This window comes from Hyperolius riggenbachi, chromosome 5 (genome assembly GCF_040937935.1).
Source record: "Hyperolius riggenbachi isolate aHypRig1 chromosome 5, aHypRig1.pri, whole genome shotgun sequence".
NCBI lineage: Eukaryota > Metazoa > Chordata > Amphibia > Anura > Hyperoliidae > Hyperolius > Hyperolius riggenbachi.
The window spans coordinates 219929207-219956355 of record NC_090650.1 but is presented as its reverse complement, the minus strand read 5'-3'; the positions used below and the strand labels follow the sequence as shown (position 1 = coordinate 219956355).

Here is a 27149-nt window from a genome sequence, read left to right as displayed (position 1 = left end):
CTATAAATAAATTTCTTTCGCCTGAATACTGACTTTCTGTGTGTTGTATTTTTATTGGAAATCCAATGCTGCTTTCCCTAAAAATACTAAATACTAATACTTGGAGAACATATTTACCATTAGTAAAAGCTTCATACTTTGTGTGTAATGGCCATATCGGCCTTTTTTTTTTTTTCTGTTCATTTTGTGAATGGTTAGGAGAGCCAAGATGGTTAAATGAGTAGCTGTATATCCTTAGTATATGTTTGTGCAGATTTCTTCAAAGCATTTGGGTAACTATTCACTTGTACAGTATTTGCTAACTAATCTGTGTGAGATTTACCATTAAATCTAGCTGTCCTGCTATTTGCTCATCTTTACATTTTTTTTTTATTTGCACTTTCAGGAGCCGTGTTCGTTATGAACTCCCGGCTACGTGCTTTGGGTGGAAGGATAAACAATATTCGAGTCACTGAACTTCCGAAGGAGAAAAATAGGTCTGAGGTACTTTGTAACATCCGCTTCTTGGATGGCTCTCAGCAAGGCTTCAGAGTTAATGTAAGTTTTCCAGGACTTTGCATATATACCGTATGTAAAGCAGTGTAACCGTTAGCTAGCAGGTTACAACATAATGATTCAGGTAGACCCTAGGTGATGACTAAGGGCTACCACAGCAGTGTCCAGTTCTTCAGTATACTTGTAGGCATGATGTATTCATTTAGCAGACGTAAATGATAGAACATTTGGTTAGTCATGTGTCATGTATGTTTCCACTTTCCTCTAGCTCCCGCTTCAGCTGAGTTGGAGCCTAGAGCTTGTTCCATGTATATTTTATCAATGCTTAACTTATACTTAACAATAAAATACTACAGGTTGTCGTTTTGCAATTTTCTCCATGAGTTTACCCTATAATGCTATGAAGTTATGAAGTCTCCAGCTGTTTTAATCACACCAAATCCTTTTTTTTTTCTTTCATCCAATAGTTAAAGAATTTTGAAGTGCTTGTCATTGTTTTTTTTTTACACTAGCTCTACTGTAATGCTCTATCTTCAGTATATTATTTTGCACTTTTTACATTTTGGCCCTTTTTATTTAATTTATTAAGTTTGTCTGTACAAGGAAGTACAAAAAAATAAATATCTGGTATAGCTATCTGCACAGGTCCCGATTTAGCACTAGGCACAAGTCTAGAGACACAAGTGTGCTGAGAAGCATCTGTCACAAGTTTGTGAACCTCTCCTGGAGCCATGCTAATATCACTGCCCCTTCGAGCATACAGAGCTCAATGGGTAGGCTGTATAGTACTGCCCATCCAGCCCACCTATCCAGCTTCTCATGCACTGAGCCAGGCAGGTCACCACCGAGGTGGCATAGAGATTCTGATGGTGGTCCCATCAAGCCCTCCCTCCTAGCTCTGTATGTTCTGAGGCATTCATTTCAGTGCAGCTCCAGGATAGTAAGTGCCAGCGGGTTGGGCATGGGAAAGTGTGGGAGAAGTGGTGACTGGGCTGGTTAGGGAGCAGCTAGCACACTTATGGTGCAGCTTGGCAGGCAAACTTGGGAACTCGTGTTCATGTCAGGATTTGTGGGTTCAGTGGTGAGCAGCAATTAGGGTGCCAGAACATCTGTGCCTATAGGTTCCCAAGGTTTAAATTTCACCCTGTCCATACCAATGTGTTTTCAAGATGAGCACTGTAGTTTGGGTAGTAAGGCTACATAGATTGCAGCATAATGATTGCAGCATTACCCTTAATGGAAAAAAGGCTTACTCTTCCTTTGTCAGATTCATCTTGAGGAACATTGCTCAGGCCTTTTTCATCTCTGACTTATTCTATTGGCACTTACTCATTATTCTGTAAGGAGAGAAGTTATGTGCTGTCTTACACATGTTAAAGCACAGATATATCTACTGCAAGAGTTGTGGCTTACATTGTGTAGCGCCATAAAAACTGTATTTTACAATGGTTATAGTTCAGTAGCCATTCATGTTTTCAAACAAAAGAAGCTGGAAGATGTAGCTTAATGCTCACCAGTCAGTTATCGTTATGCTCATGTCGCTCTTTTTTTTGTACAGGCACAAAGCGGATTAGTGAGCAGCACCTTCAATAGGTACCTGGAAGAGTTATTCTTCCACAGTCTGTTACAGGATGACCCCTTTCATTTTAATGACAGTTCTTTTGAGAAGCAGGCATTAAGTTTTGTCTGTTAAATGAGCTTTATCGTTTCCGTGAACAAAGCCAATAGCCTTTCAGTGACTTTTCCTAAACTTGATCGGGCTGGATTCTTGTGTATCAGTTGCTAAGTGATGCAGGATTAGGGTAGCATTTCAGAGAGTTGGGTAGGACTTACAGCAGCCATTCAGAAAGCACTGGCATATTTCAAATGATGTCATAGAATCTGCAAAAGACAGAATTAAAAATGATTCTAGCCTTGGAATGTGATAACACCTGATAAAGAAGATTTTTTCCGATGAAGGAGAAAGATTAGTTTTAGTTTATATGACTTGTGTTGGCATGAGCAGTATGCTCCTGGTGACATCAGCAGGATCGAGGACACGGCAACGCAGGCGCAGTGGTTTTCAGACTTCAAAGTCTAAAATTCCAGAAGTGAACCAGAGGCGGGGCCGGAGCATCGGTGAGTGGCTGCGTGGGCACAGGATGTCTGTGGGGGACCATTAGAAGCCCCGGGTAAGTTAAACTCCTTTTCCCCGACCCCCTACAGTATTCCTTTAAACCTTTACAAAATCAGGCACAGTAAAAGGTAGAATATGACTGCCCTTCATTACAATATGGTTAAGAAATATTTGCCTTCTAATAAAGCTAAATTCATTTTACAAATGGCTCCATAAACATGCAGAAAATTTTTTTTCCTTATAGTCGGCAAGGTCACCTTTCAAAGATTAGCATTTTACAATCTCTTTTAAGCTGCTATTATAATTTAGTGCAATGGATAAAATGGCTAAATATAGTCTAATTTTTTAGCTAAGTTTTATATGAAAATCCTTTGTGGGAATAAAACTGATATGACATATTTAAGTTGTACTTGACTACATTAGTCTGTTGTGTAAATATCTTGTGATTCTGAGGCACGGGGGACACACCATGTAATCTGAAATACATAACATATTTAGTCCAGGACCAACTTGAATAGTCAGGGAAAAAACAGATGTATTCCACTGCTAGACAAAGATTGTATTCATCATCTGCAGACATGATGTCTTCAAGGTGACATAAATGTTTTTGATTGGTAAAGGTAGCTAGGCATATGAACCCTGAACATTGTATAATTGTCAATTATCATTTGACCTCAGGAGTTTAAATTGAGTGTCATGTTATACATCCTATTTTAGTGACATGCGGTTTGCTCAAAGCTAACAGGATAGGTTACTCATTAAAAAAAACAGTAGAGCACTATCACAAAAGCGCGCGTGCAATGCAGTGCGAATAGTACTAAAGCGCATGAGCTGGTGCCTGGCTCACCTTCCCTTGCTGATGCCAGGTCGCCTCGCACTCTAGTGCGGAAAAGTAAAGACCCGGAAGGATTTCTTTGCAACAGCATTCTCTCAATCACCCATGTCCGCTACCCCCCCCCCCCCCAAACACATACTGGTAAGCGCTTGGGGATGTGGGTCATCAAGAAAATGGATTGGACAGGGTTAATATGTTGTTGTACCCCAAATTTGAGCAACCTATCCTTCATAGGTTGTATCTGTTCCAACAACACTCCACTCTGACAGCAACAAAGGTCAGTTGTTCTGTTCTAGTACTCCATGTCAATAATTGGTAACTCACCACATCCCCATAGCAGTCTGTTTTAGTGCAGGTTTAATGTACATGCCAGAAATTGAATCTCCTGGAGTCACTCTAAAAGCCATCCAGGCAGGCTATTCCAGTTGTAGCACAGGGAACAGCCCTCACAAATGGTTTAATGGCTTACACATTATGCATGTTCTCTGTGCTTCTAGTCATGACTCCAGTCATAGAGACATGCACAGCTACACTTTATTATCATGTAACTCGCTTCCTGTCTTATACTTAAAGAGACTCCGTAACAAAAATTGCATCCTGTTTTTTATCATCCTACAAGTTTCAAAAGCTATTCTAATGTGTTCTGGCTTACTGCAGCACTTTCTGCTATCACAGTCTCTGTAATAAATCAACTTATTTCTCTCTTGTCAGACTTGTCAGCCTGTCTGGAAGGCTGCCAAGTTCTTCAGTGTTGTGGTTCTGCTATGAACCCTTCCAGGCCCCTCTATGCACACTGCCTGTGTATTATTTAGATTAGAGCAGCTTCTCTCTTCTCTCTTATCTTTTACAAGCTGGATAAATCGTCCTCTGAGCTGGCTGGGCTTTCACATAGTGAGGAATTACAGACGAGGACAAAGCTGTTTGCAGGAAGAAAAGAGCAGCCTGACACTTCAGTGCATGAGAGATGCAGGGGGAAAGAAACACACAAATGATCTCTTGAGATTCAAAAGGAAGGGTGTATACAGCCTGCTTGTGTATGGATGTATTTTGTATGTGTGGACATACTGTACATCAACCTACTTCCTGTTTTGGTGGCCATTTTGTTTGTTTATAAACAAACTTTTTAAAACAGTTTTTAACCACTTTTAATGCGGCGGGGAGCGGCGAAATTGTGACAGAGGGTAATAGGAGATGTTTCCTAACGCACTGGTATCTTTACTTTTGTGCGATTTTAACAATACAGATTCTCTTTAAGAAGCCGACCTCCTTCCTATATCCTCTGTTGTAATACTCCCACCTCAGCTGCTTGCTATAGTTTTTTATATAAACATCAGTCATTCTCCCGTATCACACACTGATATTCCTAGGGCATATATTTAAATGGATAAAAAAAATGAGATGTAAATTTCAGATGTAGTTTGGCTGGATCACGGAAAATCTGTCTGTGAACTGTCTAATCTCCTGCCCCTATAGTAAGTAGTCAGGAGGAGCTCTGATGAATCTTTTCCAGTGAGTGCAGAACTCCTTCCTCTATAAAGTCCTCTTGTGTCTAGTTGCACCCCTCCCTCCACCATATGGCTTCCCTGGTGGTCTAGTGCTTCTTTTCTTCTTTTCCCAATATAGCATCCCTGGTGGTCTAGTGTACCCCCATCCCCCACCCCCGTCCTGTGTGCCGCTGGTCCCTGTATATTCAGAGTAGTGCCGCAGCAGTAGTCTTGCTTGTTTCACCTCCTCCGGTCTCCAACAATGTCCATCCTTGCTCTACAGCAGATGCCCGCTTTCTGCCAATCTTATTCTCCTCATGATGCATGTAATCATGCAACGTACAGTAGGAGGACCAGGTAGGAGAGGGAGCCCCCGCTATAGTGGATGGATGGACATTGTTGGAGCCCTGAGGAGGTGAGACAACCACAACTACTGCTGTGCCACTACTCTGCATATACTGGGGATGGGGGAGCACAAGACGAGGGGGGCAGGGGCCACGCTGCATCAGGACACAAGTGGGGCCCTGGACCAGCTGCAGTACAAATTCACATTTACCCTCATGGGGCAAAAAAAAGTTACTGTTTGGGCCAAATTTGGTCTGTGGGTGAGAGTTTGACACCCCTACTCCACAGGAAGGGAGGAGTTGGACAGATGATAAGATGAGCAAATGGAAATATTTTCTCATGTTATCTACAAACAACATTTTGCAAAGTACAAAAAAAGTAGGTAAGAAAAATAACATCAGATGAAAGTTAAATTGGCAACCCCTATTTTATTACTCACTGGGGACTGAGGAAGTATTTGTAGCCTTTGTCTTGTCGGGAGCTTCATTGTGTGTAGTCCAGCATATATTTTTATGATTTAGTAAATCTTTGTAAAGTTTACATGCAGCATCAATTGATTTGGAGATGTGATGTAAGCCTTTCAGTTGGAAGTCTTACAAGATAATGTTTAAAAGATAAATCTATATGGGGCATGATGAATGTGGGCATAATGACTCTGAAACAATAAATACTCTCAACATGCGTTTGCAGTAATTTGTTCAGTGACTGTGGAGTTGCGTGGGCTTTTGAAAAGGCCTAACTTTGCAGTCTGGCTATGACTAACATCTAGATAGAGTAGACTGAACTAATAAAACATTTCTAAGGTATATTTATGAAAGAAATGATGCACCAACCTTGTGTTTATGTGGGCTGTAATTGCTTATCCATGTAATTAGGAAAATAAATTTGAATGTGAATCTGAAGTACAAAAATAACATGTGCGTTAATAGAGCATTGATTTTCAAAGAATGGTAATCATGTTCTTGTTATTTATGAACCGTATCTGAAATTGCCTCTGAACTCTAGATTTGAGATGCCTGCCTTCTATGGGCATCTTAAAGACTCCTAATAAAAGACTTCCTTCACACAGGCGTTCAGTCAGCGCCTCAAATCTTGTGTACGTGCAACTGTTTGTTACATTGGCAAACTGGGGTAATCTGCTGCTGCTCATAGTATACATCATACTTTTGCATGGTAGTCTGTAAAATACATAGGCTTTGAGAGACAGCTTTCAACACAATTACAACTAACAAGTTATATTGACACCTGCAATGCTAATACCTAGAACACATGTGCTTTATATTCAGTCATGCACTTACTATACTGAAACAGCACCAGTCTGTATATTCCTATAAACAAACAACTGGAAAACAATGAAGTTTATACAACATTTTTGATGAAGGTCCTTTTCCCATTACTGCTTCTCTGCTTTGGCATTCAGTACTGCCCACTCGTTTTCCACATATACAGTGGTTTGCAAAAGTATTCGGCCCCCTTGAAGTTTTCCACATTTTGTCATATTACTGCCACAAACATAAATCAATGTTATTGTAATTCCACGTGAAAGACCAATACAAAGTGGTGTACACGTGAGAAGTGGAACGAAAATCATACACGATTCCAAACATTTTTTTACAAATAAATAACTGCAAAGTGGGGTGTGAGAAATTATTCAGCCCCCTTTGGTCTGAGTGCAGTCAGTTGCCCATAGACTTTGCCTGATGAGTGCTAATGACTAAATAGAGTGCACCTGTGTGTAATCTAATGTCAGTACAAATACAGTTGCTCTGTGACGGCCTCAGAGGTTGTCTAAGAGAATATTGGGAGCAACAATACCTTGAAGCCCAAAGAACACACCAGATAAGTCAGGGATAAAGTTATTGAGAAATTTAAAGCAGGCTTAGGCTGCAAAAAGATTTCCAAAGCCTTGAACATCCCACGGAGCACTGTTCAAGTGATCATTCAGAAATGGAAGGAGTATGGCACAACTGTAAACCTACCAAGACAAGGCCATCCACCTAAACTCACAGGCCGAACAAGGAGAGTGCTGATCAGAAATGCAGTCAAGAGGCCAATGGTGACTCTGGACAAGCTGCAGAGATCTACAGCTCAGGTGGGAGACTCTATCCATAGATTAACTATTAGTCATGTACTGTACAAAGTTGGCCTTTATGGAAGAGTGGCAAGAAGGAAGCCATTGTTAACAGAAAAGCATAAGTTTGCAGTTTGCCACAAGCCATGTGGGGGACAAAGCAAACATGTGGAAGAAGGTGCTCTGATCAGATGAGATCAAAATTGAACTTTTTGGCCAAAATGCGTAACACTATGTGTGGCGGAAAACTAACACTGCACATCACTCTGAACACACCATCATCACTGTCAAATATGGTGGTGGCAGCATCATGCTCTGAGGGTGCTTCTGTTCAGCAGGGACAGGGAAGCTCGTCAGAGTTGATGGGAAGATGGATGGAGCTAAATACAGGGCAATCTTGGAAGAAAACCTCTTGGAGTCTGCAAAAGACTTGAGACTGGGGCGGAGGTTCACCTTCCAGCAGGACAATGACCCTAATCATAAAGCCAGGGCAACAATGGAATGGTTTACAACAAAACATATCCATGTGTTAGAATGGCCCAGTCAAAGTCCAGATCTAATTCCAATCGAGAATCTGTGGCAAGATCTGAAAACTGCTGTTCACAAATGCTGTCCATCTAATCTGACTGAGCTGGAGCTGTTTTGCAAAGAAGAATGGACAAGAATTTCAGTCTCTAGATTTACAAAGCTGGTGGAGACATACCCTAAAAGACTGGCAGCTGTAATTGCAGCAAAAGGTGGTTCAACAAAGTATTGACTCAGGGGACTGAATAATTTTGCACACCCCACTTTGCAGCTAATTATTTGTAAAAAATGTTTGGAATCATGTATGATTTTTGTTCCACTTCTCACGTGCACACCACTTTGTATTGGTCTTTCACGTGGAATTCCAATAAAATTGATGAAGGTTTGTGGCAGTAATGTGACAAAATGTGGAAAACTTCAAGGGGGCCGAATACTTTTGCAAGCCACTGTAGGCAACTACACTCCTTCCCTCATTAGGACATTTCTTTATTGGTGATCAGTTTCATCCCCTATCCTCTGCATGTTACTAAGTGTTGCCTGTTACCCCTAAGTGGACCTAACTGCCCTTGTGGCCATTGATGACCTTTACCTTTCTCAATTTGGTATCTTTGCCTACAGCCATAATAGGATATGTTTGTATGTGTTGCATTGGTTAGTACCATAACTTGCTAAGTTGATGTCATGGTGGGCAGTAACTCTAAAGCAACTTTGTGTAGCGGCTCCAAGTCCCTTGTTCACCACGTAGCCTGGGAGATAGATTACCTCCAGCAATATTAAAACTGTATTTTGTCGTCATTCTTAGGCCATCCACTCCACTTTGCAATCACACTGCCTAATGGGGATAATCCTGGCTACTTTTCCACTCCAGATCAGGGACATAACTACAAGCTTCTCTTTGTGATTCTCCTCCTCCCTATTGTTGTATACTCCCTATTGTTCCATTACCAATACACAACTGACCGCATCGCCAACAGTAGTTCAGGTCCCCTTTGTCAAGGCACAGTACAGATCATGTCACCCCAGTGAAATACAGAACTATATAAAAGCTTTAGATCATGTAGACACACTTCTATAAAAAAAGCAAATCATCCCAAATCAATCAGATTTCAGTTACCTTTGCCACCACTGTGCTCATTTCCCAAGTTTTCCGCATTCAAAATGCAAATGGGGTGCTGCCCAGCAAGTTGCTGTCACCATCCTGGGTACTGTGTCTCAGGCTCTAAGATAGCTGATTGGCTGTGGACTATGTCAATACGTCCATCAGGCTGTAGGATGGTGCTGAAAGTCAAGAGAGGGAGTTATCAACAGGATGTAGCGCAATTGATCAGTGACCGGCGAGGCTTGATAGCCCCATGTCCAATCACATGCCAGTGGCGGTCAGTGGGCAGGTTCGTGAGTGCTGTCCTCGTATCCAGGACTACAGGGGGCATGTAAGCAATGTTCAACTTGTTACCGCCTACTTGCATCATACACAGTGGAAGAGGCATGAAGTTGCCATGGGGACGTGAGGCAATGGTCATCGCCAGCAGATGCAGTCATTTCACTTTTGGGAGAAGGTGGAAACAGGCACAATGGCAGCACTGCACCACTCCTGTGGTGCCCTGAAAATGATGGTTGAATTTATTGGAAGCTATAGCATCGTTGTGTATATTAGAAGTGGGGTTTTCAGTGGCAACATCACCGTTGGGGGGGGATGCCTTGGTCGCTTGATGGGGGGGCTTCTCAATCTGCCAGGTGATCCAAATCGTGGTGGTTGGGCACTATTGCAGTCTTTTACTCCAATTAGCCACGGATAAAAACAATCCCTCATTGTGGTCCTGCCAGACCTGTTTAAATCTTTTCCATTTAAATGGGTGTTTCAAATCAGGGTATTTAGCTATTTCAGTATTGAGATGGTCAATATTCTTCTGTAAATCAGGTTCTGTGTCAAGATTACTATTAATATTGATTACACATTTTATTTTATCAATGTCCTTATTACTCCCCCCCCCCCTACCCCAGGCAAGCAACAAAATCGCCCCTCTCCACACGTGAGGGGTGTTACAAGTATTCCCCCCTACAGTTGCCGCTACTATACTCACCAACCACCCTCCACCCATTATGTGCCTCTACTATTAGTCCCCCTGTCTCATTCAAAGTTGTGGAGGAGGCATATTACCTGCTCCATCATCAGACCTCCTCTTCCTTACAGCCAGTCCCCCTTACTCTTGCCTGTCTGGCACATGGCTCCTCCCACATCATTGACTTTATACAACATAGAAGACCAGGATGCACAGGAAAGGGAGTAATTGCAGTACATGTGTTGGGGGGAGGATTGTACTACTTGTTGTGCCCTAATCTGCATTTAGAGAAGCGGACAGAATGCAGCAACCAGGGGAGCATGGAAGAAGGACCTAGATTGGAAGGAGGAAAGAAACCAGTCTGGCCCAGCCTTTGGCTTCACTGGAACTGTGAGTGCTACTCCCCTGCATCAAACCATGACCCCACCCTGGAGAGGATTCTGCTCACCTGCAAGGGACCGGAAACAGAAACATATTCAAGCTAAAAATGCCACTACCATAGTGGCATTTGAGCAAAATGTATATACCGGAAAAGTGTATGTGTAAAGCGTGTATACATGTGTGAGAGTGCGTACAGAGGGAATGAGAAAATGGTGAGTGTTAATAATGATGTTTCTGTGTCCAATTTAGTCAGCACCTGTGTCACAAATCGTTTCCAGTGACTAAATAGTCCTGACTTCTAAAGTGGTGATACAGCTGCAGAATATGTGCCATGCCCATCATGTGAAGTTCTCATTATAGTCCCAGTTCAACACTACAGGAGGATCAATACTGCAGGATGCAGTACATGGGTGAACATCAAGTTGAGAGTGGTCTCCTCTGTTGCCACTGAACACCAATGATTAAGGGCCCTTTCACACTGGCGTGGTGCAGCAGATTGCCGCACTGCTACCGCAACCTAATTAAACCCTATGGGGAAGTTCATACTTATCACGTTGCAGTACGCTACGCCAGAAGTTCCAAATCTAATGCTAGTGCAGAACTATGTTACCATGTGGGATCCACGGCAATCTGCGTTGGCCCAGAAGTCATGTTAGTTTATGGTGACTCTGTTTTTTTTTTTTTAAAGTAGATGACTTGGCACGCATGCGCAGAAGCGTATTTTTACAATGCACTTCCGTGCACTTCCGCATACTTTGAAGCAGGAAGTGACCACAAGCACGCCTCACTTCCTGCTTGGCTCTTGGCCAGACAGGGACCGCCACGGACTAATGCGGGGTTCCCCAAAGGCCTTTTTTTTGGTGGTGCAGTGCAGTGGGCGAATTACAGTGGGATGTGAAAGTTTGGGCAACCTTGTTGATCGTCATGATTTTCCTGTATAAATCGTTATTTTTTACAATAAAACACTTCAGTTTTATATATACCATATAGGAGACACGCACAGTGATTTTTGAGAAGTGAAATTAAGTTTATTAGATTTACAGAAAGTGCACAATAATTGTTTAAATAAAATAAGTCAGGTGCATAAACTTGAGCACTGTAGTCATTTTATTGATTCCAAAACCTTTAGAACTAATTATTGGAACTCAAATTGGCTTGGTAACCTCAGTGACCACTGCCTTATATACACAGGTGAATCCAATTATGAGAAAAAGTATTTATGGGCGTCAATTGTAAGTTTCCCTCCTTTTTTAATTTTCTTTGAAGAATAGCAACATGGGGGTCTCAAAACAACTCTCAAATGACCTGAAGACAAATCATGGTTTTGGGGAAGGATACAGAAAGCTGTCTCAGAGATGTCAGCTGTCTGTTTCCGCAGTTAAGAACATATTGAGGAAATGGAAGACCACAGGCTCAGTTCAAGCTAAGGCTTAAAGTGGCAGACCAAGAAAAATCTCAGATAAACAGAAGCAACGAATGGTGAGAACAGTCACAGTCAATCCACAGACTAACACCAAAGACCTACAACATCATCTAGTTGCAGATGGAGTCACTGTGCATCGTTCAACCATTCAGCGCACTTTACACAAGGAGATGCTGTATGCGAGAGTGATGCAGAGGAAGCCTTTTCTCCGCCCACAGCACAAGCAGAGCTGCTTGAGGTATGCTAAAGCACATTTGGACAAGCCAGCTTCATTTTGGAATAAGGTGCTGTGAACTGATGAAACTAAAATTGAGTGATTTGGGCATAACAAGGGGTGTTATGCATGGAGGAAAAACAACACAGCATTCCAAAAAAACACCTGCTACCTACAGTAAAATATGGTGGTGGTTCCACCATGTTGTGGGGCTGGGTGGCCAGTGCAGGGACTGGGAATCTTGTCAAAGTTGAGGGACGCATGGATTCCACTCAGTATCAGCAGATTCTAGAGACCAATGTCCAGGAATCCGTGACAAAGCTGAAGCTGCGCCGGGGCAGGATCTTTCAACAAGACAACGACCCTAAGCACTACTCAAAATCCACCAAGGCATACATGCAGAGGAACAAATACAATATTCTGGAATGGCCATCTCAGTCCCCAGACCTGAATATAATTGAAAATCTGTGGTGTGAGTTAACGAGAGCTGTCCATGCTCGGAAGCCATCAAACTTGAATGAACTAGAGATGTTTTGTAAAGAGGAATGGTCCAAACTACCTTCAACCACAATCCAGACTCTCACTGGAACCTACAGGAAGCGTTTAGAGGCTGTAATTTCTGCAAAAAGAGGATCTACTAAATATTGATTTTAATTTATTTTTAAATTTATTTTTAAATTTATGCACCCGACTAATTTTGTTTTAAACTATTATTGCGCACTTTCTGTAAATCCAATACATTTCATTTCACTTCTCACATATCACTGTGTGTGTCTTATTTATGATATATTTAACTGACATTTTTTATCATAACAACCAACGATTTATACAGAAAAATCATGACAATTAACAAGGTTGCCCAAACTTTTGCATCCCACTGTATTTTCCAAGACAATAAATCACATCAGAAGAATTAATTCTAGATCTTGTCTTGTCCAAACATTGTAAACCATTATTGTCACATATACACAGGTAAGTTTAAGAAAAACAAACAAGGAAAGCTCAAAGCTGTATGATAGAAAGATTCTAAAGGTGAGGTATATCTGTGGCTAAGTGAAATAAGTGAAATTTCAACTAAAATACCGTGAAACAGGGCTTTGGATTCTCTACATAACTTCTTCAACTCCTCTTGTATACTAATGTATTTTCCATGTTAATTAAAAAAAATGCTGCATAGACAGCGTTTCATCATTGCCAAAGCTCAACAATTGTTGAACTCTAGGAATATGATGTCTGAATTGTTCCCAAAAGCTCTAGGAATATGCTTTTGAGATCAAATCAAAGAACCACTGGCTAGTATTCTGATGCACAACAACCCTACTAGCCATGCACGCCTGTGTGTGAGTGCACCATCACAATGAGGGACAGCCAACCTTACTGGCCATGCACGCCTGTGTGTGAGTGCACCATCACAATGAGGGACAGCCAACCTTACTGGCCATGCAAGCCTGTGTGTGAGTGCACCATCACAATGAGGGACAGCCAACCTTACTGGCCATGCAAGCCTGTGTTCACAATGAGCGACATCTAACAGTTTTTGCTGTTATTTGTGATTGTGGCAGAATCTTTCCTTGCTATTCTTGTAGCTCAGCATTTACTTACCATTTATTTGTTGTGTGGACATCAGATCCTTCATTTCTGGAGTTTCAAGCACTCACAGAACATTGGTGTGCTTTATTAATTCGTCCATGAAATATTCAAAGACAGGTTGACACAAATTGCATTCATGGAAGGAGCTGTTTTTTATAGTATCATCCAGCTGAAGAATGCAGCACACTTTTGACGCTGAGTATTTTCGGATTCATTCACACTAATGGCAGTGCAGAGCAGTGCACATTTCACTTAACAAGGTATTTTTTTCACTGTGATGTGCTGTCACAAAAAATTGTCTTCAAGCACATTTTGAGGTGGTGGAGACAGGTGACCCCATTCAATTGTATTGAATGGGGAAAAACTTCTCCATTCTCCACCAAGGTCTTTTCAAAAATAAGCCATAGATGATTGTGTCTGTGATGGTTTCATGGAAATAGCCATGACAGCACAGAGATCGATCACCCCATTTGTATGGTATTTTAATAAGAGATGTTATGTACTTATGTTTCCATACACATCTTATTCATATCCTGCTAAAATACTATGAAACACCCTGGTTGGTAGAGGTGTGACTAACTTATTTTTATTATTATATTCCCATTTCCTGTCCCTTGCTTGTACGTGGATCTCTCTCCTGTCATGGTTGTTTCATGGTAATATAATTAACCATGAATAATTCCACTTTAGCTGAGCATACTAAGTTTATTATTTCTCTTTCCATTTAAAAAATAGCCTGAATTAAATTCACTTAAGGTTGCTTAATTGGAAATGCCATAATGAGTCTCTTTTAAACAACATAGTCAGGAGACGCTTTTCTGAAGCAGAATTTTACAGACATTTGCAGAGATTTACTAAGATCTTGACTGCAATGTTCAGAGGCAGCTTTGTCTGGGTCCTCCCCTTTTCCAGTTTAAACACCATCATGATTAGGGATGATATTTGAGATGCAAATATTTCCAAGTTTGTGCAATTTTTTAAGCAAATATATGCAGTTGGAAAAGGGACCAACCAATTTAAACCTGGGTTTAAATTGATTGGTCCAGTTTCAAACTGCACGCAAAAAAAAATGCATACCATAGATCATCCCTACTAATGATGCGGAATCCAGTATTAATGTTAGTCCTTCCCACAGAACCTACTTTGAGCTCTATTAGCTGCATTCTTCCTGCTCAGAAGACTAGGTGTTTGAAACTGAATGTTTCACTGTTTTTAGTGATCATCATATTGAAGCATTAATGAGCCCATTAACAATGCAATTTCGCAAACGGTCTACCATATGGTTGATCAGATTGGATAGTGGTGATGGTGCCAATTTACAACAGATAATCAATTTATCTTTTCATCAATCTGTTTTTTGGATCAATTTGCATTTGAAATGATTGTATTAGAGCAGTAAAGTCACAAATAGGTGCCCCAGTAAAGATATTCCAATTGTGTTAATGATGTGCTGTATCAGAGGGGCCAATTGTTTATTTAATTATGTCATTTTATAATGTTGTGGCACCATCCCTCTTCTAATCATTGTCACTTTGCTTCCCAAGAAGCACAAAATGAAAAGCTGGCCATTTACCTAGCCTAGTCTCCAAAGCTTCTGCAGGTTTTTCTCTCATTTTCTGTGATGCTCATTAGAGCAGACCTAAATTGTAAATTCCAGATTTTAAAAGTTCCTAAAATTATACTCGCTATGATTGGATCTTCTAATCTTGTCTGACACAGCAGCAGAGGATTTCTTTATTGAACAACAGGGAAGCACTGTGATCTTGAAAGGTCCTGTACTGTGACATGCACTGTGAATACTGTGGTTGGCATTATTCTCCTCATGTTTCCCCTCCTCCCATCTGTGACTGGATGGAACAGAGGCACAGGCACAATCACAGAACCTCTCAGGCCACACCTAGTGGGCTGAAGTTAGAGGCACTTCCTGCCCACCTACAGCACTATCTCCCAGGAGCCCTACTAAGGGAAGGTTAAGGGGGAGGGTAACTGTGGAATTCTGGATATTCAATTAATTAACCTTTATTTATGCTACTCTATTATAACTTCTGCTGTTTGTGCTGACAATCGAGATTTCAGTTTCACAGTTCAGATTTACTTTAAAACCTCTTGTATTTAACCTCTTGAGGACCGTGGTCTTAACCCCCCCCCCCCCCCCCCCCCTAGTGACCAGGCCATTTTTAACAAAATAGGCCATTGCAGCTTCAAGGGCTAGCTGCAGGGCCACACAACTCAGCACACAAGTAATCTCTACCCCCCCCCCCCCTTTCTCCCCACCAATAGAGGTCTCTGTTGGTGGGAACTGATCGCTACCTAGAATTTTTTTTTAATATATATATAAATATTTATTGTATTTATTTTTTAATAAATTAGCTCATTTATTTTTTTTATTTCCCCCCTCCCCCGCCAGCCAGCGTGATCGGCTGTCATAGGCTTCAGTCTATGACAGCCGATCACTTCTCTGATTACAGAGGGGACAGCCGTGTCACACGGCAGTCCCCAGTACAACGATGCCTTAGATCGCAGCGCTGTACAGAGTTTCACTGCCTAACAGTCTCTTAGCGGCGATCGCCACTGGGAGACTGATGGCGGGGCGGAGCTCTGTTATTCATGCGGAGATATGCGCGCATCGGTGTGCGCGATCTCCTGCAAACCCCATTCCCAGCCATTCACGCCAATCGGCGTGGAGTGGTCCTGGGGCTGCCACCACGTTCACGTCAATTGGCGTGGATTGGTCGGCAAGTAGTTAAAGCACGAAGCCTGAAGTGATAGCAAAACGGAGCCTGCCATCTACATTCTATAATAAACAATGCCAGTTGCCTGACTTCTGTGCTGATGCTCTGCCTCTAATACGGTGAGTCACCGGTCCAGAATGGGCATGTATAACAATACTAACAAATGTGTGTAAAGTGCTTTTCTCCCGTAGAACCCAGATCAGATGCTATGACTCTGCTCTGACTCCACATGCCAGCAGCCAGGTGAAGATGTGCACTACATGTGTAACTGGGTTCACTATTTGGATTAATTAAATAATTCAGTTTCTTGTGTCTTTGAAATAAAAATCACATTGGGCCATGTGCAATTCACTTTTTCATTTTCTCCTAGGTGATATTTTTAAATGTGTCAATAAAATGCCTTTTAAGCCACCAGCAAGCAAGAAAATACTTTTGTACTTACTTCTCAGTACTTTTTCAGTTGAAAAGTGCTGAAAAATTATTTAAAATAGAATATGAAAAAAATGTATCTCCTAGGAGAAAACTCAGGAGAAAAAGTTAATTACATATGGGCAATTGAGGGGTAGAAGCATAGAAGACTGATGGAAGCATAGAAGGAGGGCAGTAGAGATGTCATCTAACATTTTACTTCTCAATTTTAGCCATTTCACATGAATCTGTATCTAGCACAGATTTAGAAACTTACAATTATAACTGACAGGTCTGAGTCTCACTCCTGCAGAGAATTCTGATTGATTACCTAAGTAGGCCATTAGGAAGTGATAGATTCAAAGATGCATTTGCCTCTGAATGTTCTATGATGCCTCACATTGTAGAGAAAAGAGAGACAAGGCATAAATTATCTTTCTGGTTGGTCCACTTAGTTCTGGAAAGGATTGTTACTTATCTGGGGCTTTTTAAAGCCCCCTGTAGTCTGTCAGCTCCAGCGGTGTCCTCCCATTCCAGTCCGTTGTGCTGCAGCCAAATTAAAGTCCCCAACCTAGGGGCAACAGCGCATGCACTGTTCTGGGCCATGCACCTCCACGATCGCACTCGCATGGTCATGAGTGTTCTGCCCATGCGTAGTTAGAAGTCTGTATGAACTGCACATGCGCACACCCCAAATGGCCATCTCTGCCGAGTTCAGTCTAGCGTTTGTATGAAGCTTGTAAGTTACAGCGCTGTAAATTGTTGACTGAAGATATAACTGCTTATAGCAGAACTCTGTTTGCAATGTGTTGAAAGATATGTATATATCTATATCCAATTTTAATTTTATTATAATTTACAGTTACGATGGTGGACATCCTTGCATGTAAATGTTACTAATTAATGTACTGCTGATTGCAGTGTGTAGGAAGATTAATGTAGAAGAAAGGATCCGCAAACCAAGACAGGTTGAAGTGAAAAAGGCTTGAAAAATTTATTTGAAAAAATCCACAAGATATGCAATAAAAACAGGATCAACTGACGCGTATCGGGCCTACCATCTGCCCTTAGTGTAGGAAGATTGTTGTGTGTTAGTAGACATTTATTTATTTTAGAAGTGTTGGTGTATATATGTTTTGGTAATAGTGGGTGTGGACAATTACATCACGTAATATAGACTTTTTTTTTTGTACCATTTGTGTTGTAGGCATGGGATTGCATGCACATCTGCAAACATGCAATTACTAAAATTAAAAGCGTGTCAGAAATTAACGTAATGATTTGGATAGAAGACAAGTTAGAGGAAACAGGCTTAACGAGCTATTGGGGTCGATTCATAAAGCATTACCTTTTTCTGGTAGTTTTGGACGATGATGGTCTACTCTAGCGTGTGTATGGAGCCAGAAGAAATGAGCAATTTCTAAGTAAGAAGGATTTTCGAACAATGACTACCTCCATATATCGCTGAATTTAATGTTTGTTTAATGGTTCCACTTTAAATGTGAACAATGTTATTGTGTGGTTCAGCCCAGCAGTTACATTAGTTATTCTTCCTCTTCCATGCTATTATTGATGTGGAAATACAATGCTTTGACAGCCAAGGTAAACTCTAACTAAATTGACACTTTGACAAGTGTTTTTCTCTGTACTTCTATTTACCAGTCGTGCTATTTACATTTATTTTCATATATTTTGACAGTATTTTTGGATCACATTTTAACTAAGCCGCTATCAGCTAGTCAACAAATAATAATACTGAATTATTCATTGCTTCTTCATTTTGGCTGTGCTTTAATTTTTCCTATCAGTATAGTCAGTTTGTTTTATCCAGAAACATGCAGTTTAAAGCAACCCTGATGCAAGAAAAATAAAGATTTAGATACTCACCTTAGAAGAGGGAAGGTCCTGTCATTTCACCACTGTCCCCCAGTGAAATGATTCCACCTGCAGATTGCATACGTCTTTGGCCCTCCTTGGGCACCCTTTGTTAGTACTGGTGTCCCCAAGTATTTCCAAAGGCAAGTGGATCTTTACTGCAAACGTGCAAGCCCAGTATGCATGTGTCCATTTTTGGAGGTTCTAGGAGATTAAAGTGCTTCCGAAGCCTTCCAAGGAGTCCCAAAGGCACAGATGGAACAAAGAGACGGAGAGAGGATGGGGCAGGCGCCATGAGATCCAGAGCCTTCCCTCTCCTTATGTGAGTATCTAAGGCTTTTGTTTTAGGTCACTTTAGAGTTGTTTTACATCTATTTTCTAGTAACAGCAAACTGAGTCTTCACAAGTGGCTTTGCAAGGCACACGATGAGCCAGCCCCAACCATCAGTACTTGATGCTTCCTTATATACTTCATTATAAGGTTTTGTAGTTGTGGAGGTCAGAATGGGGAGTTTGCAATGGGTGAGATAGGGGGCGATCCATGTAGATGCAGGGATAGCTAATTTAACTTCAGGCTAAGTTCACAGTGGGACGTTAAAGGGACCCTGAGCAGTTCCCTAAAATAAAAAAATGTCACTTACCTGGAGCGTCATAAAGCAGGAAGAGCGTCATAAAGCAGCAAGAGCCGGCCTGACCCGGGTGTCGCCGGTAACGGGAGCCGCCGGAGGGACACGGACAGGAGCCAGGATGACGCCGGGGGACCTCGCGGCCTACGGTGGGCTGGAGGAAGCCCCAGGTAAGTGACATTTAAAGTTGCACATTAAAACAACATTTAACGCAGAATAACGCACTGCAATGAAAAATAAATGCCCCATTCACAGTGCACACAGTTGGTGTGTAACGCTGCTCGTTAAGTGAAAGTGCTGCATGCAGTGCATTATATACGTTATTAGCTGTGTTAAACTGTTTGCACATGCTCTAATGACTTGAAAGCATACTTTTCATTGCCTGTATTCTCTACTGTATATGCTGTACACACTGGTAACGCTGTGTTGTGACTCATTGGGTGCGTTGCGTTGTAAGATTGCGTTGCAATTTTAAGGTCGCATCAAAGCGCAATCTCCCACTGTGAATCTAGCCTCAGACATAATGCCTGATTCATTTAAAACAGTATGCTTTTATTTCAGTTTTTTTTAAATAAAAATTCTCTAGTGTGTTAAAACTTTGGGAACTTGCATATTAAGTTTAAACATTTTTTGCCTGCATTTTTAAATATCATTTATTGTTCTCACTAACATGATGGTTATAGAATCATGCACTGGGTTTCTTTTTTCATCTTCTCAGATTTCTTGGGGTCGTCCTCAACAAGCAGCAGCCTCTGTGTTTTTTTTTTGTTTTTTTTTTACTTTGCTTGAAAAGTTTAAGTTATCGGCTGACACGTGTCCAACAAACTTCCTTGAGTTTCCTATGCGTGGGACTGTGTAGCTGCAGACCAGTCATGATGCCCATCCAAGCCCTTGCTCTCATCAAAAGCGCCTACAGTGATAAACATGTGAACCTCATTCCTTGTCCGTGAAGCAATGAAAGTAGATAACCTTGTCTGTTGAGTAGGGTTTCCTTTTTAGACTCCTAATTTCTGATTTCTAAATCTGATTGATCCTCTGTAGGATGTTCTGGAGTAACAAGTCCGATCCAGCACTAGTTCTGTACCTGAAGTGAGCTGCTATAGTATGAGTTTCAGAGCTTCTGCAAACAGCTAATCAGAGAAGCTCTATGAATTGAACTCTGTCACTGATGACAGGCTGATAAACAGTCTCATCACTATGCGATGTGCAGCACATCTACCTCTTTCTGCCTGATGTATTTGCAGAAAGTGGCAGTGTGGTAGTAACAATTGTGTAAATGTAAAACCAATACATTAAAAAATGTGAAAATGACATCAATTAAAAAAAAATGTGAAAATGACATAGATAAATAAAAAAAATACTATTTGCATTTTACTATTTAGTGTTATATTACTAATGGTTTTTGTTTTCTAAAATGGGAGACACTGAATTGTATTCATCCATTGAAATGGGTACAGTTCGGGACAGCATGATTAACACCCATCATGTAGAACACTCACATGTGTGGTGTTCTACAACTGTGAGAAAGAGGAGAATATGTATACATTCTTATGTAGGCTATAAATGATATTGTTGCCAGAATATTTTAGGGAGAAATTGAGGAAAATTAAAATTTTATATATTTTTTTTTCCACTTTTTTATTTTATTTTTGTGGACAAATTGTATAGTAAAACACATATATACAAGATGTTTGGGCAAGAGAGGGTCTTGTTCCAGAAAATGCAGGATGAGGAAAAGAGAAACCCCTCAACAGTTCAGCAAGACAATAGGTCAGAATACAGTCCCCTAGCTACCCAGAGGGGAATAATTGCTGCAAGGATAGAAAGAAAAACAAGGTGCTGTACTGTGAATCATAGGATGTGCGCAAAATAAAGTGTACTTGGAGCTTCCCGGCTGATATGTGCTAAGCACCGTGTATGTGGTCAGCATTAGCACAGGAAGCTTGGTCATTGCAATAGCTGAAATGGAGTCATGGAGTCATGTAGGGATCACAGATCAGATGCTGGTCACTGCTGTCATGGATCTTGCTGCCTGTATGTCTTGTACTCTGTGACTGAGGCTCAGTGGAACAACACAGTAAGTGGAAAGACAACTATTCAGCACCAATGGCCCTTGTTCAATTCACTTTTCCTCCTGAGTTTTTTTTCTTAGGGGATGATTGTTCATCTTCTGTTTAAAGTAAAATTTAAGTGAAAAAATTCAGATACTTACTACCTATGGAGAGGGAAGGCTCTGGATCCTATTGAGTCTCCCCATCCCCTCTCTGTCCCTTAATTCCAGAGCTGTCACCCCCTTACAGCTATTCAACCAACTGGTGGAATACACCTTTTAGCTCTTGGAAGGCTTTGGAATCACTTGTGTCCCCGAGTGCTCCTGAAGGTGCGGTATGGAGCGCTCAGGGACATCAGTGCTCCCGAAGCCTTCCGAGGGTTCACCGAGGTGATGTAACTTCACTGGAGGACAGCGCTAGAACAAGGGGACAGGGAACGCTCAGTAGGATCCAGAGCCTTCCCTTTCCTTGGAAGGCTTTGGAATCACTTGTGTCCCCGAGTGCTCCTGAAGGTGCGGTATGGAGCGCTCAGGGACATCAGTGCTCCCGAAGCCTTCCGAGGGTTCACCGAGGTGATGTAACTTCACTGGAGGACAGCGCTAGAACAAGGGGACAGGGAACGCTCAGTAGGATCCAGAGCCTTCCCTTTCCATAGGTAAGTATCTGACTATTTGTTCAGTCAACTTTCACTCATGGCCGTACTGTACTTCTACACTCCAAATATCTCTGTCACTGCTTCTTTAAGCTGTTGCATAGGCATGTTCATTACTTTACATATGCTTCCTATCCATCTTAGCCTCTGTCGTCCTTTTCTTCTTTTGCTCTAAATTCTTCCAAGCATCAAGGTTTTCTCCAAAGAATCAGGTCTACTCATTATGTGACCAAAATATTTGAGTTTTAATAGTACTATCAGCCCTCTAAGGGCTTGATTCACAAAGCGGTGCTAACCTACTTAGCATGTCTAAAGTCTTTAGACGTGCTAACCAGGGTGCTAAGTAGGTTAGCACCGGATTTCTCAATTGAGAAAACCGGTGCTAACCTACTTAGCACCCTGGTTAGCGCGCCTAAAGACTTTAGACGTGCTAAGTAGGTTAGCACCGCTTTGTGAATCAAGCCCTAAGTGGACACTCTGGGCTTATTTCTTTAAAGGATGCGAGAGCCCAAAAGAAGATGATAAATGGGGGGAGCAGGTATGTATGGTGAGCTGTCCTGATGCTCACCGCTCCCCCCATTCTCCTTTCTGCTCCCTCGGTCACCTGTAATTGCCTTGAGGCCCGTCTTGCGGTCTGCTTGGTTGGGATCCAGTGCGCCTGCGCTGGCCGGGCTGCACGCGTCATTGTGACGTCACACGCGTGTGCAGAACGTTTCCGGACACGGTTGCGTTCTGTAGTACGCGTGTAGCCCGGCAAGCACAGGCGCACTGGATTCCGACCAAGCCAACCGGAAGACGGGGCCACAGGGCAATTACAGGTACCGGAGGGGGCAGAAAGGAGACCAGGGGAGCGGTGAACATCAGGACAGCACACCATACATGCTCCCCCCCCCCCCCCCCCCATTTCTCATCTTTTAGGCTCTGGTATCCATTAAAGTAAACCTGTAATGGAAAAAGAGCCCCTAGGCAATACTTATCTCAGTAGGGGGAATCCTAGTGAGGCTTCCCTGTGTCCCTATGACAGCCCGATCTAGTGCAGGCATCCTGGAGAAGCCAGCCACAATATTTATATCTGCACAGTAGGCTACTGCAGCCATTCAGCTGTCACACTTGCAGCATGCAGCAGACAACCCACTGTTGTCAATCCTCTGTGTGAATGCAGCTTGCTCACTAGTCTGGAGTTAATGTTTTCTTGATATCCAAAACAATTCCTCACATATTTTTTTGATTATCCTCCAGTTTTTCTTTGGCTTTTTTTTTTTTGTTTGCTTCAAATCTATTCATGCTCATGCCAAACATACTAATGCACAAATCATTTACTAGAAAAATAGGTTTGTAGCTCTGCAAAATATACAATGTTATCACTGTTAAGCTTTTAATCACCTGATTTATGCTATTTTCAGTATTCCCCTATGGCAGTGGTTCCCAACCTTTTTCAGCTCATGACACATTACACCAAACATTAAGAACTAGGAGACACTTCACACACATATGGTATAATAGAAAAATAGTAATAGTCATGACATCAATGTGTGTATTTTCCTGAATACACTTGAAAATCAAGCCGAGAACCTTTCATGAATATGATTAGTGGAACGCAATTTCTGTAAACGTGGTCTAACCTTTGACAAACATACCCATAACTCTGTTTTGGTATCAATGAGCCGTGATCTAGTTTTGTATTTAATAGTTTAAGGAGCTGAAAATGCCTTGCTCACACAAATATGAAGTTACTGCTGCTGCTCTCCTTCTGCTCCTCTTCCATTGGTGCAGCTTGGTTAGAGCAATGTCCCCACTCTGGGTCCCTCCCAGCTGCTCATTGGCCGTTCTGCCTCCCACTCCGTCTCTGTTCTGATTGTAGTTAGAGCTGGGATGCAAAAAATGGCCACCAATGTGGACTCCGGCAGCCATTTTCTTTCAGCCCTGCTCTAATTACAAACTGAGCGGAGGGGGTCAGAGCGGCAACTGAGCAGCCGGGAGGGAGCCAGACATGGCGACACATACCCGTAGCTGCCGGCACACGGATTAGGAACCCATGCCCTTTGACTTATAATTTCTGAGAGCAAGTTAATTTCTGAGATATTCTGATCCATGGACAAAGGTCATAATCTTTAAGATGTTAAAAGTTTTATAACTACATATTGCTATCAATGCCATTAATGACAATAAATTATTTAGTACTATTTACAATTCTATTCTTCATTTTGCTATGACTATCTCACTTCCTACTTCATTTAATGACTTATCTACTTTTATTTTAAAGGATTCTTACCTAATGGTGGGCATAGACTGGTCGACCGGCGGCTCGATTAGCCGCCAGATTGGCCCCGCCGCATCCCCGCTCGTCAGCATGATCGGGCCAGCTGAATATTATCAGCTGGCCGGATCAGCTGGTCGATACACGGCACAGAAACGTACCGTGTATCCCCAGCATAACGGTAACATTTTCCTTTTGTCATACGCAATTGATGTCCTCTTGTCATTTGCATAGACTTAGTATAGTCAGTTTGCAAAAATATTTTAGTTGCTTCAGATACAGTGTAATCTTGTTATAATAGTAAACATTTGGGTATAGTAAACTACCTTTCCATATTCCTGCCAATCTCCATTATAAGTCTATGGGAGCAATGCCTGGTATAGAAAACTCTGAACTACAATAAAACTTCTGTTATAGTAATCATGTTTTTGGCCCCTACGTGACACTGACTCTGGATAAAGTAAACAGTGGGCAGTGCATTTGTGGTGGTCAGCTGCTGTCTTTAGGCTGGTTGCAAGTGAGTTGATACCTGATAACATTTGTAAGACAAGAAGAATGGCACCAGCGCTAGACATACAGTACAGTGCTGTACAAATAAGCAGCCTGGGGAAAATGAGGAATAATGTGACCATAAACAAAAGAGGATGCAGTTTTACCACTTCCACTTTGCAATCACCGTTATAATTATTGTCACAGTCCTCCCATGGGATTGTACGCACACCCGGGTATGTCTTCTCTTGTTAGCCATGGCGCTCTTGGTAACAGGTAGAGCGCAGTACAGGCTACTTTCACTTGTAGTGCAGATCAGAGCGAGCCTACTCGCTGCAAGGAGAGTGGAGAGTAGAGGGCTATGACCCGCCCGTGGAGGTATCAGTGCCATTCACATTACAGACACGATTAGCTTAGTATGATTAGCTGCATTTTGAAGAGAGGTTTCATTATTGGCTCATGTGTGAGCAGAAAGTTTTGCACAACACATGCTGCAAGTCCCCCCAATGAGGCATTAGACCCACTCACAGGAAGAGAGTGGCTGCTGAAATTTTTAAGAGCCCTGGATACTGTACTAGTGATTTGTCCAGCCTGGCTATGCAACCCTAATGAATAATTAACCTTGAAGTCCTCCAAATGTGCAAGTGCTTGTACTGTACCTCTAATGGGAGGACAGCGTTGGTCCTTTGCAGCAGAGCATTTACCAGGGCATATTGGGCTATTTCTAGGACAATTTCTGATATAGTTACCTTTTGATATAGTAAACCAATTTTCCTGGTCCCTGGGAATTTACTATAACGAGATTATATGGTATGTATAATTATACAAATGTAATCATGTGTATGCCTTCTCTAAAGAAGGCCAGTTTTCTAACATTTCTATTATACTTTTCTTATGGATCTGACCTCTGGGCTTCTACTTCTCTGTCTTTTTTCTTCTGATTTGGAGATTTTCCCATGGGCTTTGCCACTTATTGCTTTCTGTTTCTGATTCCTTCTGAACTTGTGACTTGTCTTTCATTGCCTGAGGGCAAATAATCTGGGACTCCTCCGTAGTCAGACAAGTGCTAGTTCAGAGTATGACTAACTTGTGATTAATGTATACTTGAACTTTTACTTTGTGTACTACTCCACCCCAGTTCTTGTATTACATTGTTGCTGTTTTCCATATTGAGCTAGTTCACTTGATTCCTTCAGTGACTTGGATTTCCTTTTGGTCTTGGGACCTGTATCGCTGCTGTGATCAGTTTAACCTGTTTTCTCCTGTTATCTGATTTGCACCTACCTACCTATTTCACAAATTATGCAGGGCTCAGTTTATACAATGCAAGCTGTCCAGGCTTTGGAAGGTTGTTTTACATACCTAATCAATGTATTTTAATAGGTGCGTTTTAATAGTAATAATAATAATTGCAGTATTTGTATAGCGCCTTTCTCCTGTCGGACTCAAAGCGCTTATTAGGCAGCCACTAGAGCGCACTCAGAAGGCAGTAGCAGTGTTAAGGAGACTTGCCCAAGAAACTCCTTACTGAATAGGTGCTGGCTTATGAACAGGCAGAGCCGAGATTTGAACCCAGGTCTCTCGTGTCAGAGGCAGAGCCCTTAACCATTACACTATCCAGCCACTGCTAAGTAAAGTAAAAGTAAGTAAAAATAAGTAAAATCCTGGCATAACACATGGCATCTGATGAGAATTTAGAGAACTATCTTATTTCTCATATGTCAATCAGGGTGATTTACTGTTGTGGACTATAGCAGCCTTTACAGGCATTAGAAACTTATGGACATTTGGTCATTTTTATTGTATTGTGAATGTTTGTGTGTCTCTTAAAGGACTTACGAGCCCAAATATAAAAAAAAAAGACAAGTACCTTAAACACTTTTAAATGCACGGAGGACGCCGTCCGCGTCCTCCGTGCAGTTCCGCCGGGTCCCCGCAGTCTGATCGCCCCCCGTGCCGCTCCCGACCCCACAGGCGGGGTCGGGCTCCCCTTCCTCTCATAAGATGGCCGCCGGAGCTGGCCGCGGCTGTGTAGTCTGCATACACGTTAGTGCGGCTGCGCAGCTCTAGGGCCTCCCCCCGATCCACGCTACTGTGTCATCTTATGAGAGGAAGGGGAGCCTGACCCCGTCTGTAGGGTCGGGAGCGGCACGGGGGGCGATCAGACTGCGGGGACCCGGCGGAACTGCACAGAGGACGCGGACGGCATCCTCCGTGCATTTAAAAGTGTTTAAGGTACTTGTCCTTTTTTTTGATATTTGGGCTCGTAAGTCCTTTAATGAAGAAAATGTACAGTGGGAAAAAAAATCTAATTTATTGATAAAAGCATGTACGGTCACAGCCACAAACCAAGACTTCACCTTATCAATTCATTATGTGAGCAGCTGGTGAAGTGCTGCACAGGACAGAAGTGAGCGCGCCATCTCTCTGGACAACGTGTGCCACAGCGGGGTGGGGCCAGAGGGGGTGTGTCTAGGGCAGATAGACACACATACATCCATTGGTCAGCTTGGAAATTAT

At 42.1% G+C, this 27149-nt stretch overlaps 1 pseudogene; it reads left to right on the top strand.

Moving 5' to 3' along the window:
- Positions 1-27149, top strand: part of LOC137519365 (tyrosine-protein phosphatase non-receptor type 3-like) — a 259943-nt pseudogene that overhangs the window by 83385 nt on the left and 149409 nt on the right.